This window comes from Passer montanus, unplaced genomic scaffold (genome assembly GCF_014805655.1).
Source record: "Passer montanus isolate IOZ18808 unplaced genomic scaffold, ASM1480565v1 scaffold3, whole genome shotgun sequence".
NCBI classification, from domain to species: Eukaryota; Metazoa; Chordata; class Aves; order Passeriformes; family Passeridae; genus Passer; species Passer montanus.
In genome coordinates, this window is record NW_024367707.1 from 15,231,812 (window position 1) to 15,247,395 (window position 15,584).

The window sequence follows — 15,584 nt, forward strand, 5'->3', positions numbered from 1 at the left end:
GTTTGTTGTCTGTACTGAAGAGAAGGAGTCAGTGGTGTGAGGAGCTGCGCCTGAGAAACCACTGAGAAGGTATGGGACCTTGGCAATAGGACAGCAGCAATATACTGTATTTTTACCATATCCAGTAGATGCTACACCTCATTTAAATCAGTTAAATGCTGCTAACACCCTATTGCACACCCTTGGTTGTTGCAGTCTTTCAGCAGTGACGTCTCTTCTGCAATATCTAAGTCCAGGTTCTGATCTGGTTGGAATCACACTAATTTGCACTGAACTCACCAAATTACAGAACAGCTTTGAACTGTTAGCTTTATGAATTGGATTGGTGATTTTACTGTATAAATCTGTGCTAGTGATAACTACTTGGCTGGACTGAAGAAATTATTATGGACCAAATGCAGCTGTAGCAAATGACTGCGAAGACCTTGCCTTATGTGCAGCTTCAGTATGTTTTCCTTGGTCTGCTGGGTGTATCAGAATACTTTCTGAAATAACACAGTCCTCAGCAGGAATTACTAAGAGTGAATGCTGGCCTGAAAGCAAAAGCTTTAGGCCGAGCAAACCAACATGGCAGCCTGGAAGCCTCTCCATGGAGTAATTTTTATTCTATCCAGATGCTGTCTAGCTGGGCATAGTGGCAACTTTCTTGTATCAAAATATCCTAACATGCAGATATTCTTTTTATTGACCAATCTTTCTGACACGTACAGACATTTCAGGGAGAAAAGATATATCTTGTTTAGTCATGGTGTTGCCATTCTGAAGATGTTTCTGAAATTAGACCTAGGAAGTTGTATGAAGCATCTTACAAGGAAGCTTAAACCACAGCCATTATTTATATCAACATAAAGTAGTGGTGTAACCCCAAAGGAATGGCAATGTGTTATTTTAAGCAACCAGACAGGACATGAGAGGCTGTCTGATATCACACATTGGCATAAAAGTTGGTGCTGAAGATATTTAGCCATACCAGATTTTGACATGTTGGATAGTACCATGTCTAAAATGTGTTATCTTTTTTTGAAACACACATAATTTTCTCCCTGCTTGGGGAATAATTGTCTGCTAATTAAATTAATGGCCGAACTTGCAATCCACCTTGACTTTCAAGCATTTGAGAGTAATGGTGTAACCCCGAAGGAATGGCAATGTGTTATTTTAAGCAACCAGACAGGACATGAGAGGCTGTCTGATATCACACATTGGCATAAAAGTTGGTGCTGAAGATATTTAGCCATACCAGATTTTGACATGTTGGATAGTACCATGTCTAAAATGTGTTATCTTTTTTTGAAACACACATAATTTTCTCCCTGCTTGGGGAATAGTTGTCTGCTAATTAAATTAATGGCCAAACTTGCAATCCACCTTGACTTTCAAGCTGAGGAATATCAGCAGTTTGGATACCAGCCTGCATTATGGTAGAGTGGGTTTGGTTCATCCGCTACTTGAGGTTTCTTATGTTGTCCCAGACATACTGGTCCAGACCTACAAAGACTCTTTCTCACATTTGTAGCAGCTGAAACCCTCTTTAAGTAGCACTTACCTCCTTAAAACCTACAGTGAATCTGCACCTAGGTCCATATTCATTGCGAAAATAATCTGGGAGATCTGCTGGGAATTCCATTGTTCCACAAGGTTTGTGAGGTTTAGTATAATATATGTAAAGTCCTGAGCTACTACCAAGGACACAGAAACAGAAATACATAAACAAAAGCTTACAAGTTTCTATGATACATCACCCATGAAAACATATTTTATACTAAAACTGGAATATATTCATATCAAAAGGCATATAACCACTGGAATAAAAAACCAAACAAGCCAGACAAAACCCCAAAAGTACAAGCTATAAAACTTTTGAAAAATGCTTTGGTTTTTCTTCCTCAATGAAATTGTAGGAAAATAAAGCCCTGTGTGTGGATAAGAGCCATTTGGCTCAAATAACCCCAACATTTGGTGCTATAAGCAAATTCGTATTGAAATAATTCTAGGCTGTTGCGATACATAGTTATGCAGAACAATAGTTCTTTGCTTTCTGTATGTGTATCATTACATGATTTTTTTCCACACATTTCACACATTTATTAATGTATTTTCTTAGCTTAATGCAATGTATGGTTTGCATTCAAGTTACATAAATCATAACCTAAACAATTACTTGTTCACCTGTATGTCAGAATCAAGCAGGGGTACTTTTCACTATTAAAAATAGTGAAATTCTATTTTTCTGATTTTCTGATTTTTTTTTCAGTGTGTGAACTTGAGCTTGTGGATTCCTGCTCTCACACCAGGTGATATCTATTTTCCAAAGGACAAAGCACTGGTATGTTTTTGCCTCTTCCAAAAGTGTTTCTGCAGCCTTTAGAAGGGAGCAATGTAGGTGACTAATTACTAGCACTCACTTCACTACAGCCTAGGTTAAGGCCCATCAGTTTGAGAGGTACACACATCATGAGATATGTGATGTCCTTTGCCCCAGCATCACCCCTGGCTCACTGGGCCAAATTCAGCATACTGGACCCATACCCATTCTCAGGGGAAGGCAAGGAGCAAAGCTGCTGTTTTAAGGTGCTCATTCTGACATGGTTAGCCCTCCATTCAAAACTGCACTATACAGGACCCAAGGCACCTGTTTGGGTATGAAGACATCCAAGGTTAAATGTTGTAGTGCTCCATCTAAATCAGTTTGTAGAACAAGTGTATAAGGTTTTTGATGGTACTAGACTGAGGAATCAAGTTCACCCCTTGTAGAACAAGACATGGTAAGGGCAGCAGCAGGACCATAGTGATGAAAATCACTGCCCTGCCACTCTGTTTTAGCCTTGACCAAAGACCAAGACCTTTATGATTCATTGTCAATATCTGTTCTACCTTCAGTTTTGACTAAAAGAAGAAGAAAAAAAAAAGAGGATGCTTGCCACTGTTTATGGTTTTAAACATTCTAGTTTATTTTAGACTTTAAATATTCTAGCACTAGATGTGCTGAGATGTGTGACCTTGGAAATTAAAGTTATGCATGTAGTACATACCACATATATTTGGAACTTTATCTGGGAGTCTGCATACTTTTCAAAATGTGTAGTGCTTGTGATGAAAAGAAAGTATATTTAAAATTTTCAGTTTTGATAAAAAGCTTAACTAAAATAGGAGTATGAGCCTGTAAATTCACTGGGGAATTGTAAGGATGGTTGCTGATCAGGTCTATAGTGATTTTAGGAGCAGAGCTTTTAAAGAGAGATATAGCTAACAGACAGTTTGGGAATGGGCACAATGCTGGAGTCTCAAACAGATAGGATATCTTCTGAAAATGAGAATCAGATGGAAATTTTTTTTTTCCACCTGACTTTATATTTCTCACCTCCAGCCACCCCTTTGGACTTTTCTGACCAAATTCTAAAAAACAGGACCCAAGGCACCTGTTTGGGTATGAAGACATCCAAGGTTAAATGTTGTAGTGCTCCATCTAAATCAGTTTGTAGAACAAGTGTATAAGGTTTTTGATGGTACTAGACTGAGGAATCAAGTTCACCCCTTGTAGAACAAGACATGGTAAGGGCAGCAGCAGGACCATAGTGATGAAAATCACTGCCCTGCCACTCTGTTTTAGCCTTGACCAAAGACCAAGACCTTTATGATTCATTGTCAATATCTGTTCTACCTTCAGTTTTGACTAAAAGAAGAAGAAAAAAAAAGAGGATGCTTGCCACTGTTTATGGTTTTAAATATTCTAGTTTATTTTAGACTTTAAATATTCTAGCACTAGATGTGCTGAGATGTGTGACCTTGGAAATTAAAGTTATGCATGTAGTACATACCACATATATTTGGAACTTTATCTGGGAGTCTGCATACTTTTCAAAATGTGTAGTGCTTGTGATGAAAAGAAAGTATATTTAAAATTTTCAGTTTTGATAAAAAGCTTAACTAAAATAGGAGTATGAGCCTGTAAATTCACTGGGGAATTGTAAGGATGGTTGCTGATCAGGTCTATAGTGATTTTAGGAGCAGAGCTTTTAAAGAGAGATATAGCTAACAGACAGTATAGGAATGGGCACAATGCTGGAGTGTCAAACAGATAGGATGTCTTCTGAAAATGAGAATCAGATGGAAATTTTTTTTTTCCACCTGACTTTATATTTCTCACCTCCAGCCACCCCTTTGGACTTTTATGACCAAATTCTAAAAAGCTCTGGCTCTGTCAGGGTAGGTCTTATGTAATAAGTTCCATTAGTTGAGTTTAATCCAGCAGTTTAGATTTGGGACTTACTTAGCTATTTCTTAGAAGCATTACCTCAATTTTATTCAGATTTTCCATGGTTTTACTGCCAGGCAGTTTAACTGAAAGTAACTGAGTTTTCCCCTGTGTCTTATATTGTGGGAAAGAACCCTTAACTGCCAAGAGTTCCTATGATGCTTTATGATGTTTTTTCTAATACTGATGTAATTCTTGCACAATATAGGTGTTCTAGTGTCACCTAGACTCTACAGTTACTATTATACAGATGACATACTGCTGGGAATGTAGATGGGAAAGCCTGTTGTTCAGAACTACATATTTGTAAGAGCAGTGTGTTAAGAATAGGAGCAGTGAGGGTACTGAATCACAAATGGTGAGGCTCATCTAGTGATGGCTGTGACACTTCCTGCTCCCAGCTGTCCTTTCCATCCCATGACATGGGGCTTTCCACCCTCAGTGCAAAGATAGTTCAGCTGTTCAATGTAGCAGCTGCTGAATTTCTTTAATTTGCAGCCAAGCATATTAAGGTAAGCCCAAATAATTTTTGGGCTATCTGAAAACTAAACTAAATTAAAACTTAAACTGTTCTGCCAACACTAGTACTTCAGTTTTACAACTGAGACACAGATGCAACAGAACAGAAATCTTGGGGGAATGGGAGAGATGACTTTTATCAATGTCCTCAATGGACTCAAATTGTTGGATGGAAAAGAGGTTATATCATTATTCTGTGTTGAGAAGCTCAGGAACATTTCCAGGCTCTTTGGTGTGGGTACGTGCCTTAGCCTTTACCCAGCTGCATATTCTAATGAAGCACACATCCAGGACAAGTCATCAACTGAGCTTGAATGAAAAGCGGAATTCCTGCTCCCAGAGCCAGAATCAGCTCCAGACTCAGTTTAGATGTCTATGGTGTAGATTTCTACATGTGATGTATGCATGCATTTAATGCACTAAGGATTCAGTGAATGCAGTCAGTAGGTCTCTGAGATGAGTTTTGTATCTTGTTGGATTATATCCTGTTCTTTCATTCACCATTCCAGAAACAGTCACTGTGTCATATTCATCTCTCTGTTTCTGTAAGTGTTAATGACTCCTGAATGATCTCCCTCTTTTCTTCATCAATTGTCCTCTATTCCATTTGTTTCTCAAGTCTAGTTGGGATGTAACTGTCAGAGATTTTGTGTTCTCTTGCAGAAATGTCACGAATGTTAGTGGTTTGAATGGTGTTTGCATTATGGACTCAACTTCTAGATGTGCTGATAAGTCTACAAGCAGATGACAGACAGCCTGCATCATTTGATGTCCCTTCTCTCACACACAAGCTGCCATGTGTCTCACTGAATCAATAAGATTTGATTAAGGGTACATAATGGCTTGTCCTTTTTTTCTGTCTTTCATACACGTGAAAAGGCATTATCTTATTAAACTTCAGTTGTGCCTTTTCCTCCAGTGTTCTCTTTAAGACCCCAGCTGTTGAATTGGGGTAAATTACAGTGAGTCCTTTGTGGTTACTCTTATCCCTTGGTGACTTCATCTGCCATGAGGTTGTCCATATAGCCAGAGCACCTACAGTTTTCTTCCAATATTCCCATCATCTTAATACTAAAAGAATTCTCCACAGATCTGTGAAATGTACCCTTATGCTGACCATCATTATGTTTCCCTTTCCTTTCAATACTTTCCAGGTTTTTTCATTAGTTTGTCTTTTTAATGCTGTTCTTAACAAGTGTGCCTGAGATTAAAGCGAAACATTGTTCAGGGAGAAAAGGGCTTCTGGTGAAACAGATGTCACTTGAAGGACTGTATATCCCTTTCTTTTGGCAACTGGCACAGATTCTGGCTAACATCAGTGGGCATCCTGCCCTCCAGCAGATGGTGAGAAGTGTGGAGAGCCAAAAGCCCATCTACGAACGTGGAATACGTTGGAGAGTTTATGTCTCAACAAATGTTGAATGAGCTTTTTTAGTCTGAACTTCTGTGCCTGCAGCTAGTCTGGAGAAAAGGAGAGCTTTTTAACAAAAGAATATTCTGCATCAACATATGGCTGCTGCGGTGTTTAGAGCAGATGATTGTTACAGGAGGGTTTGGGAGAGGGAGATCATGAAGTAATCAGCATATTAGAAGAGTGGCTTCTTTGTATTGGGAATACCAATAAGAGACCAAAATGCCATGTTTCTGGTTCAGCTGAGTTTCACAGAATTAGTTCTGAAGTTGGAAAAATCTGTGGTATAGTTGCTCAAATTAAGATAGGTAGCCTTAGAACAGAATTTCACATGTGTTTTAATAGAAAGTCTAACTTGTTTTCTTATGGCTTAGTCATGTTTTCCAAGAATTTTGAGAATAAGGGATGATTTTGATGTCACAAAACCATCTCGCAAAATACAGAAGTTGTCAGATGGATCAATGAGAAGTTTGTGTGGCTTCTGATGGATCAATGAGAAGTTTGTGTGGCTTCTTATAGTCATGCTTAGGAACCTTACTTGTTCTTAATTTTCTAGGGGAAAGGCAGTGACCTACGCTACTGTAGCTGGACAGGAAATGTGTGTTGCAACAAATACAGATATACATAATAAGGTCAAGGCTTTTGCCTTACATTTTCCTGTGTCTAGAAACATTAATATACAGACCGTACTGTACATGTGATTTGTCTTTACTTGTAGGTGTTGAATACCTACCCATGTGAACTTAAATATTGAGAAGGTTTAAGTCAGTTGCTTGGCATGCTAGATGAAGGAATAGCAAACTGTGATAAACACAAGAAATTTACTGGATAATACGGAGAAATTGATGGAGATTTACCTGAGTCAAAGCAACTCAGCTGCAGAATTTGTATGTTTTGTGCATGATTGTAGGGGAAGAACTGACTTGAGCTTTGAAAGAAAACAGAGGCAGGTATTAAAGAATTGTTGTGAGGGACACAGATGAGAAACTGAAGGAGCTGGCTTCTTGTTTGCTGTGCCCTGAGAAGAATGTTACAGGTGCTTGCTTGCCTTGGAGCATGAACCAGAACAAAGAGAGGCAACAGGCAGTCTGCACTCCTCACCATCAGAGCATCCAGGATTCTGAAGATTGCCTTTGTTATAGCAAAAGTTTGTCTTTAAGGAGTTCATGCAGAAATGAAACCAAATGCAATTAAAAAACTGGTAGTGTGTGCACGTTCCCATGGAGGCTTGTCTAGAGACTGTTGGAATTGTTCATTTAAAAGTCATAATACACAACTATCAGGTAATAATGATTTTCACTCACTGTCAAGGCTGTTTTGGTGACTGAGGAATAACAAGTCTCATTGTCATTTACCCAATACTTTTTGGGTTCAATTGCACCCGCTTTCACATTGATTCCTCCTTACAGTTTTTGTTATAATTCATGATGATTTAAACTCTTTCATTTTTAGAGTGGCCAAAATCATATGCTTTGGATTTTTTAAAAAACTTAGTTCTCTATAGAGGTGTTATTTCATTGCATACACATTTCTATAGCTGATGATTATAAGGTCAATCCCCAAGCGAGCTCACTAGCAGTGTGCATTCAGTAGCACTCCTCATTAGTTTGTTCATAAAAGCATAGGGTTTTTTTCACTTCTTTGTACATTGTACTGGAGTGAAATGTCCCATGAACTCAGTACCAGCTTTCTTGTATTTACCAGCCTGTTTTCTATTCTTTTAGCTCAGCTAAAAATCACTGTGATTACTAGCTGGTGCACAATCTCATGAGCAACATGAGATTTGCTTAGTAATAGCAATTTATTTAAATAATGAAATTCACAATGGAGTTGAATTATGGTGCTTGCTTCAGAAGTATTTTCAAGCTCTTTGTCTTTCTAATATTTAAAGCACACGTGGCAGGTGTAAGAGAGGGGAGGACAAAGCCTAACTCGCTGGGTAGAAAAGCGTGTCTTTGTGTTAGCACTGTGAAAAAGGCCCAATCAGGGACCTAATCAAGAGACTGCAGAAGCTAAAGGCTCTCTGTGATCCACAGGCCTGGCATGGGGCTATTGTGTACTGGTTTATAGCTGAGGCATTGTGTTTGCTATTCTTATGGAGCCCTGCACAGGGTATGAATAGGAAAATGGTGGCCAATGTCAGTTCCTGTTAATTTTTTGTTCTGTACAAAAATCTCTTAGCAATTTTCCATGCACTCTGAAGTCCTACTGTCATGTGGTTTTGTTTCCTGGCTGTGTCTCTGCCAAGATATTTTCACCGTCCTTTGTTCATTATCGTCTCCTGGCCCACGTGCTGCACCTGTGTGCTTTTGAAGTGCTTTATGCATCTGGAACTGTTTGGCAGATTCTGGACAGTAGTTTTTCCCCCTTAGGAAATCTGTCTCTCCCTACTGTATGAGGAAATCTGGCTGTGTTCCAGCCTGCTTGGAAGCATGGCTTTGCAGAATGAAGTGTGTACACATGAATACTGAAGTGAGTGCTTAAGTAAATCTCCAGAATAAATCTATGTGTGTGTTACCTGGGTGAGGGCTGAGTGACAAATCAGGTGATTATGGAGCCATATTTCACAATTCAACAATTACCTGCTACTAGATCTGAATCCACGTAGCTTTTAAGGTGTGTTGAATTTCTTTCTTTTTTTGTTATGCCAGAAAGGAAGAGCTTTTCATCCTCATCTCCAGAATAAATCTATGTGTGTGTTACCTGGGTGAGGGCTGAGTGACAAATCAGGTGATTATGGAGCCATATTTCACAATTCAACAATTACCTGCTACTAGATCTGAATCCACGTAACTTTTAAAGTGTGTTAATTTTTTTCTTTTTTTGTTATGCTGGAAAGGAAGAGCTTTTTGTCCTCCTTTACCAATCTAGCATAAATACTACCACCATTAATAGAGAAATTCATAGGTTTAAGTTACAGGAAAATTACTCTGATAGGTCTTCATACTCTTGCCAGGTCAATAGAAGGACTCTATTGATTTTTAACACTTAAAACACACACGTCACAAGCTGCAGAGAAGTCTGATGTCCATCTATTGCCTGTAGGAGTGCTTCAGCCACTGGGCTATATGTCGAATTGAAGGCAAAAGAATTCATTGCTCTGGTTGAAGCTTGGCCATTGTATGACATGGGAAAAGGAGACTCTCAAGTGCTATGTGTTCAACTGGGGACAGTAGGAAAAATGGAATATTAGATTCAAATGTACATGACTTCTACATAGAAAATAAACTGGTCATCTGAGTCTGAATATATAGGAGCAGAGCCCTGCCTTTTTTCCCCACTTAAAAGCTTCTAGCTTATCAAATTATCATGCAGGCATTCAGTGAGCAAATGTGTCATGTCAGTGAACAAAAATTAATTGAATGTATTTATGCCTGTTACCATGGTTAATTCTACATCCTTATTGCAGAACTGCTGGGAAAATTAGAAGATTATTGGCATGGTTGATTTATATTCCACATCTAATGCGTAATACAGAATTTTGCTTTCTTATTTGTGAACAGAACAGTTGGGACTTAGCATGGACTTGATAGAGCCAACAGGCACTGCCATCTCATGTCAGTTTGGTCTCAAGTAAATGGTTGAGTTAGAGGATGCAGGGCTGCTAGCCTTCATGGTTCTAGTATAACTTTTGGTGTTTTCCTTAAGTTTTCAGCCTTTTGTTGGACTTCAGCAAAGCATTCAACGTGTTTTCCTTCGTCTTTCTCCTGCACAAAGTGGCAAGTGACTGCACGGGTGGTCTGTGAGATGGGTATGAAATTGGCTGAGAGGTGGCACTCAGAGGGTAGTGATCAATGGTTTGTACTCAGGCTGAAAGCCTGCCACAAGTAGAATTCCCCAGGGATGAAAACAGGACCCCATACTATTCAACATCTTCGTAACTTAGCTGGATGATGGTGCTGAAAGCAGCCTCACCAAGTTTGCTAGTGACACCAGCCTGGGTGGCTGAGATGGGTGTGTCAGAAAAGAAAACCCTCTCACACAGGGGCCTGTCCAGGCTGCAAGAGTGGGCAAGCAAGAGCAGTATGAAGTTTAATGAAGTGTGGCTGGGGAGCAGCCTTGCTGAGAGACCGGGGTGGGCACAAGCTGAGCAGGAGTCAGCAGTGTGCTGCAGCAGCAGCCAGGGCATCCAGGGCTGCATCTGCAGGGCTGTGGCTGGCAGAGACAGAGACATGCTCATCCCACTCCTCTTAGCACTTGTCTGGCTGCACCTGCAGTGCTGTGTTCAGCTCTCATCCCCACAATTCCAGAAAGCAGCAGAGGGGCTGGAGAGGGTCCAAAGGAGGACCACAAATGTGATCAAAGGGCTGGAGAGCCTGCACAGCAAGGAAAGACTGGAGCAGTCAGGTCTCTTTTCCTTGGAGAAAAGAAGGCCTGGGGGGCATCATCACAGTATTCCAGTAACTACTGCACCAGGAGAGGTTTCATCTCTGTATAAGAAGGAAATTTTTTACGATGATACCCATCATTCACTGGAGTAACTTCCCCTGTGCTGGAACCCCCACCACTGGAGATTTTCAAGATGCCATTGGACACTGTGCTAGATAATCCCCCTCAAGGCTCCCTTTCATCGTGATGTTGGGCCAGGCAATATTTTGAGGTCACTTCCAATGTGGGATGTTTTGTGATTCTATTATTGTTTAAAAGCCTACTTTCTTTTAAATAAAAGCAAACTTTTTAGTCTTAGATTTTGGAGTGTCTTGAAATGTTAAAAATAATGTGGTAAGAGCCTTGGAAGGCAAATAAAAGCAGCTGAAAATGAATTGTTGTAAAGCAAATCTGAAACTTTTTACAAGCCAGCCCTCTATATTTGAGGAATCAGTTCAGAATTTGTAAAGGCATAGAGCATTCAATATTGTGGAAAGCCTCTCTTTGGTGCAGTTGGTATTAATGCTTATTGAGTGGATAACTGAACTGGTACCCCAAGTGGCTTGCTAAGCTACCCCCTAAATTCTAGAGTTTGTTCCATGGCACCAGAAGAAATTTTGCTTCCTTTCTTCAGAAATGCATGTACATATCCAGCCTTCTGCTGTCAGTTTCATTATCTCCTATTATATTTCTAATATTCTACTGTAGTTCTAATTATGGAATCTTATTAATTTTAAAATAATTTTTCAAATGTTCAGATTCTTTAAGAAATCAGTTTTCTGTTCTGAATTGCTACCTTTGTGAATGCATCTCAGCTTTCATTGGACATAAAATACCTACACATTTCAGTTTCTGAGGAAATGCTTGAAAATATGGCTGGAGCACACTCTAGAGGCTCAAAATTTCAACGGCAGATAAATTATCCCAAATTTATTTGTACAGCAGATATCATTATTTTGAAGCAAATCTCATTATTTTTAAAGTATTTTTTTTCATTTCTAATGAAAATTAGAAGCAAGATTTCTGAATACTATGGATTTCTTTATCTCCCATTCCTCCAGAGAAATATATTTTATTATTACTCTTAATCTGCGGACAGGGAGCTGGGTTTTCTATGTTCTGCTAAGTCTTATATCTAGGTCAAAAATGGATGACATTCTGCCAGTTCATAGAGGTGCTGATATTATTTCTGTCAGGTTTTGCAAACTAGGAAAATTTAACTTGCTAGATTTAAAAAAAAAAAAGTGTCCTGAAAAGCAAAAATGCTGCACTTAATAGAATTGTTTGGAGGACCAAGATACAAGTATACATAAGTTTAAAAATTCTAAACAGGTCTGTGGATATAATAAGGTTGTATAGAATTTATTATGCCACTTGAAAAAGGTCACTACCCTACATGGTAGACTTTGTGTTCTCTGCTATTTTACATCATGTTACATGACTGGAAAGCTTGCATGAAAGCTAGGCAGAGCAAGCTTCCTATAAGTCCTGATTTATGTGTTGTTTCAAATAATCCACTTGCCTATGCATCTTCACTTTGCAGTTATTTTTTATCTGTATAATATTTCCAATCAAATGTGAAGCTCTTGAAGTGTAGCAGAAGGATTAGTGCATTTTTTGGATTGCTGACACTTTAGGACCATATTTAGTAACAGGTTCATGTTACTCTCTTGAAGGATGGTGCTGAATGTCCAGTTGAGTGACCTAGACAGCTGAATGCTGCCACTATATCTGAGCAGTGATTTGTGAAGTTCTTCATGGTGTTTCTAACCTGTTAAATAGGCAGCTATGAACACTGTCAAATTTTTGTTATTATTTCCAGCTATTTGTTTAACATACATGTTGCCTGCTTGGATTGTGTTGATTGTATACTATTTTATGCTGACACCCTAGAGCCTCAATGGTGAATCAAACTCGGGCATCTCTGTCAGGGTGTGGAGCCCACACACAGTAGTCACAAGACCTTTCTTTTTTTAACCTGCAGTTGCTGTCTCTGTTCCCACTTCTCTGGCTGGTCATTGCTTCATTACACAGAAAATGTACCCTCCAGTCCTCTGTCCTACATTGGCCTTGCTGCTTATTTGAAGAATTTGGGGCAGGTTCAGGCATAACCAGTAGCAGCCCTCCTGGGCACAGGTTCCAGGGATGTGCCACAGAGGAGCTGGCCTGGCATGGAGCCACTTGGCACACTCTTGCTATGAAGACTCTGCAAGTGCTCAAGACCTGGGGCTGTGGTCAGGGCAGCTGAGGGATGTGCTGATTCACCATGTCCATGCTGGAGCACGGATTCCCAATCTGTAACCCGTGAGCTAACATTTACCTTTGGAACAGGTGGCTGGGGGTTATTTTCTCTAGTTGGTTTACACTTTGGAAATGGCCTGAATGACTCTCCAGGCCTGTGAACTGCTGTGACTGTAGTTACCAATCCCTGGCAGAAACCACACAGCTGAAAATCAGGGATAAAAGAGCAGCGATAAACTGGAAAAAGTTGTCCCTAAAAGGTATGGACTACTACGAAAAAATAAAATTTTTTTTGCAATGATTTCTCAGGATTCTGGATTACAATTTGAGAAAGCCAAAGTATTTTCACTTGAAAACTCAAGGAAAAATATAAAAACTTCTATTATTTTTTGTTAAAAAGGAGAATTCAAGGCAAATTTGTACATGGTCGATGTCACACTTTTCTATCGGAAGATAGTTCTGCTAATCTTACTGGACAGTTTTCAAAAGCAGACCAAAGAACAAGTTTTTCTGCCAACCAAAGCATACAATTTCTTTTAAAAAAAGATTAAAATTGTTTTTAAGTGGCCATGGCATTCATTTGCATTTGATCCTTTTCAGCATTCTGCATCCCTTAAAATCCTGAGTTTGTCTGAACTCTGGTTACAGAAATGGTGTGGGCAGTACAAACTACCAATTTCGATGTGCATGTGTAGTCAAATTCCTCTGGGCAGAAAAGCTTATATTTCAACATTACTACCAGTATGAAAAAAAGAAAAGGAGAAACAAACTCACAGAGAATAAATAAAGTGTATACAGAGGAGGGAGAGAACACCAATAAAGAGAGTAGGAAATACACCATGTGACTGGAGTCAGAGCGGGAATGATTATTCTTGGGGTTTGACCCACAGGCCTGGCATTTGAGCTTGAGCCTTCTCTTCAGTTCCTGATTTTGGTGCCCAGCACTGATGCCAGGAAAGACATCTAAGACAGTTTATATATACCATATATATCATGCTACTTTCCAGCTAAATAAAATCAATTCATAGTGATACATAAGACAGGGTATTCTTAAGGAAGACATCATCCACACATGTTCTTTCAGTGGGTTTCCTATGATTCTATGGCTCTTATGTTTTCAAAAATTGTTCCTGATTGCGCAAATGAAAATAATGTTTTCTTCTTGCACTACTTTATGTGTGCAAACAGTACTGCCATATATATATATGTTTAGCTAAAGGCTAGGGAAAAGTCAATGTGGAACGGACTTGTTTCTTATCTGGAAGTTTAAAATGTTTATTGTCGTACCACTTACAGTAAGTGAGAAAGATTATTCTCTTTATCAATCTTATTTTAACAATTACAAAATCAGTAGGTTTATTTGATTGTTAGTAATGCTTGGATATTTTTTTAAGATCTTCACATAAATAGGTTTTGTTTAATTACTATTTATTTGCTGCAGGTTAACCTTCAAATAGACTTATTTTTAACTGCTTGCAAAAAATGCCTTTGTCCACTGCTAAAGTAGAGGAAGACAATTACACTGCAACAGAATTAAGAGAATCATGCAGTGGCTGTATTATTTTGAGCTACTGTTGCACACACATATGTGTAAAATGAATGTGGACAGAATTCATACTGCCTGAACAAAATTTGTATGTATTGAGCAGTGTGAACTCCCCAGTTGGGGAGAGCCTTTCAGTGCCAGAACGTGACAGGAAGGAGAAGCTGCTCCTGGCAGAGACACATGATGAAATTAATTCCCCTTCATTGAGCTCATCTTACTGGTAAGGGGAGGCACTGTAAAGTAACTATAAAGAGGCACTGCTAAGAACATCAGTGAGCTCAGCATACTATGCTTTTCAGCTTTTGTGATTTTATTAGATATCTGGATGAGGTAACCTCTTGAAATAGCTGAGAGGAAGAGAAAGGAAAAAAGATGCTGTTTGCCTAACATCATCCTGCTAAAGAAATCGTATAGAGTCTTGCTAACACCAAGAGGTTAATTTTGAGTTGCTGTTTTCTTTATCAAAAAGGATGTGTTAAAAATTTGGGATTTTTTTTGCTTTGTTTTGTTTTTTTTCTTTCCCTTGCATATTCTTGTGAATGCAACTTCTTGTCCTGGAAAATCATATGCAATTTTTTTTTTTTTTTTCCCCCTTGCATATTCTTGTGAATGCAAGTTCTTGTCCTGGAAAATCATATGCAATCACCATAACTATTTCAGTCTTTCTGATCTTTGGTGACCAAAGAGAAATCCTGTTTTATGCCTGCACTTTAAGACCAGAAGTGAGAATGATGATTGTTTAGCCTGAAATTCTCCTCAACACAGGTCGTGTCTCAAGTCAGAGTCACAGAGGTTCTGCTTGATAAGGGGATGCTGTCTCATCTGCTTATTCAATACTGAGTATTAAAATGCCTTGAGCTTTTTCCTATAATTTTTTTAATGTAAAAGTGATTGCTATGAATTCCCATAAGCAAATACTATCACAAGGAAAGACTGGCTATTTTTCTCTACAATTTATTGATTACTGATCTTTAATTTATAGCTGTAATTCTGGTTCCAATTATATTCTAGACTGTATTTTAGATTTAGGGAATTTTTGTGGGTTTTTAAATGGTTTGATATATAGAAGTTTCTGTATGAAATCATTTGGCTTGAAAGGACATCAAAGTTCATCTAGTGCATCTTTCTGTTGCCAGGCAGGAACATGTGTAGACAAATCCCTTCTGACATATACTGGTCTAGTGTTTTTTTAAAGGTTGCTAACAATGCTAAGGTTACAGCGCCTCTCCAGAAAACCTGTAAGG

At 38.9% G+C, this 15,584-nt stretch overlaps 1 long non-coding RNA gene across 1 annotated transcript; it reads left to right on the forward strand.

Annotated features, from left to right (window-relative positions):
* On the forward strand, positions 1-10,902 carry LOC120504641. Its single transcript, XR_005628085.1, has 3 exons — positions 1-69; positions 2,255-2,326; positions 9,834-10,902. It is a non-coding gene; the product is annotated as an uncharacterized LOC120504641 (long non-coding RNA).
* The last annotated feature ends 4,682 nt before the right edge of the window (positions 10,903-15,584 follow it).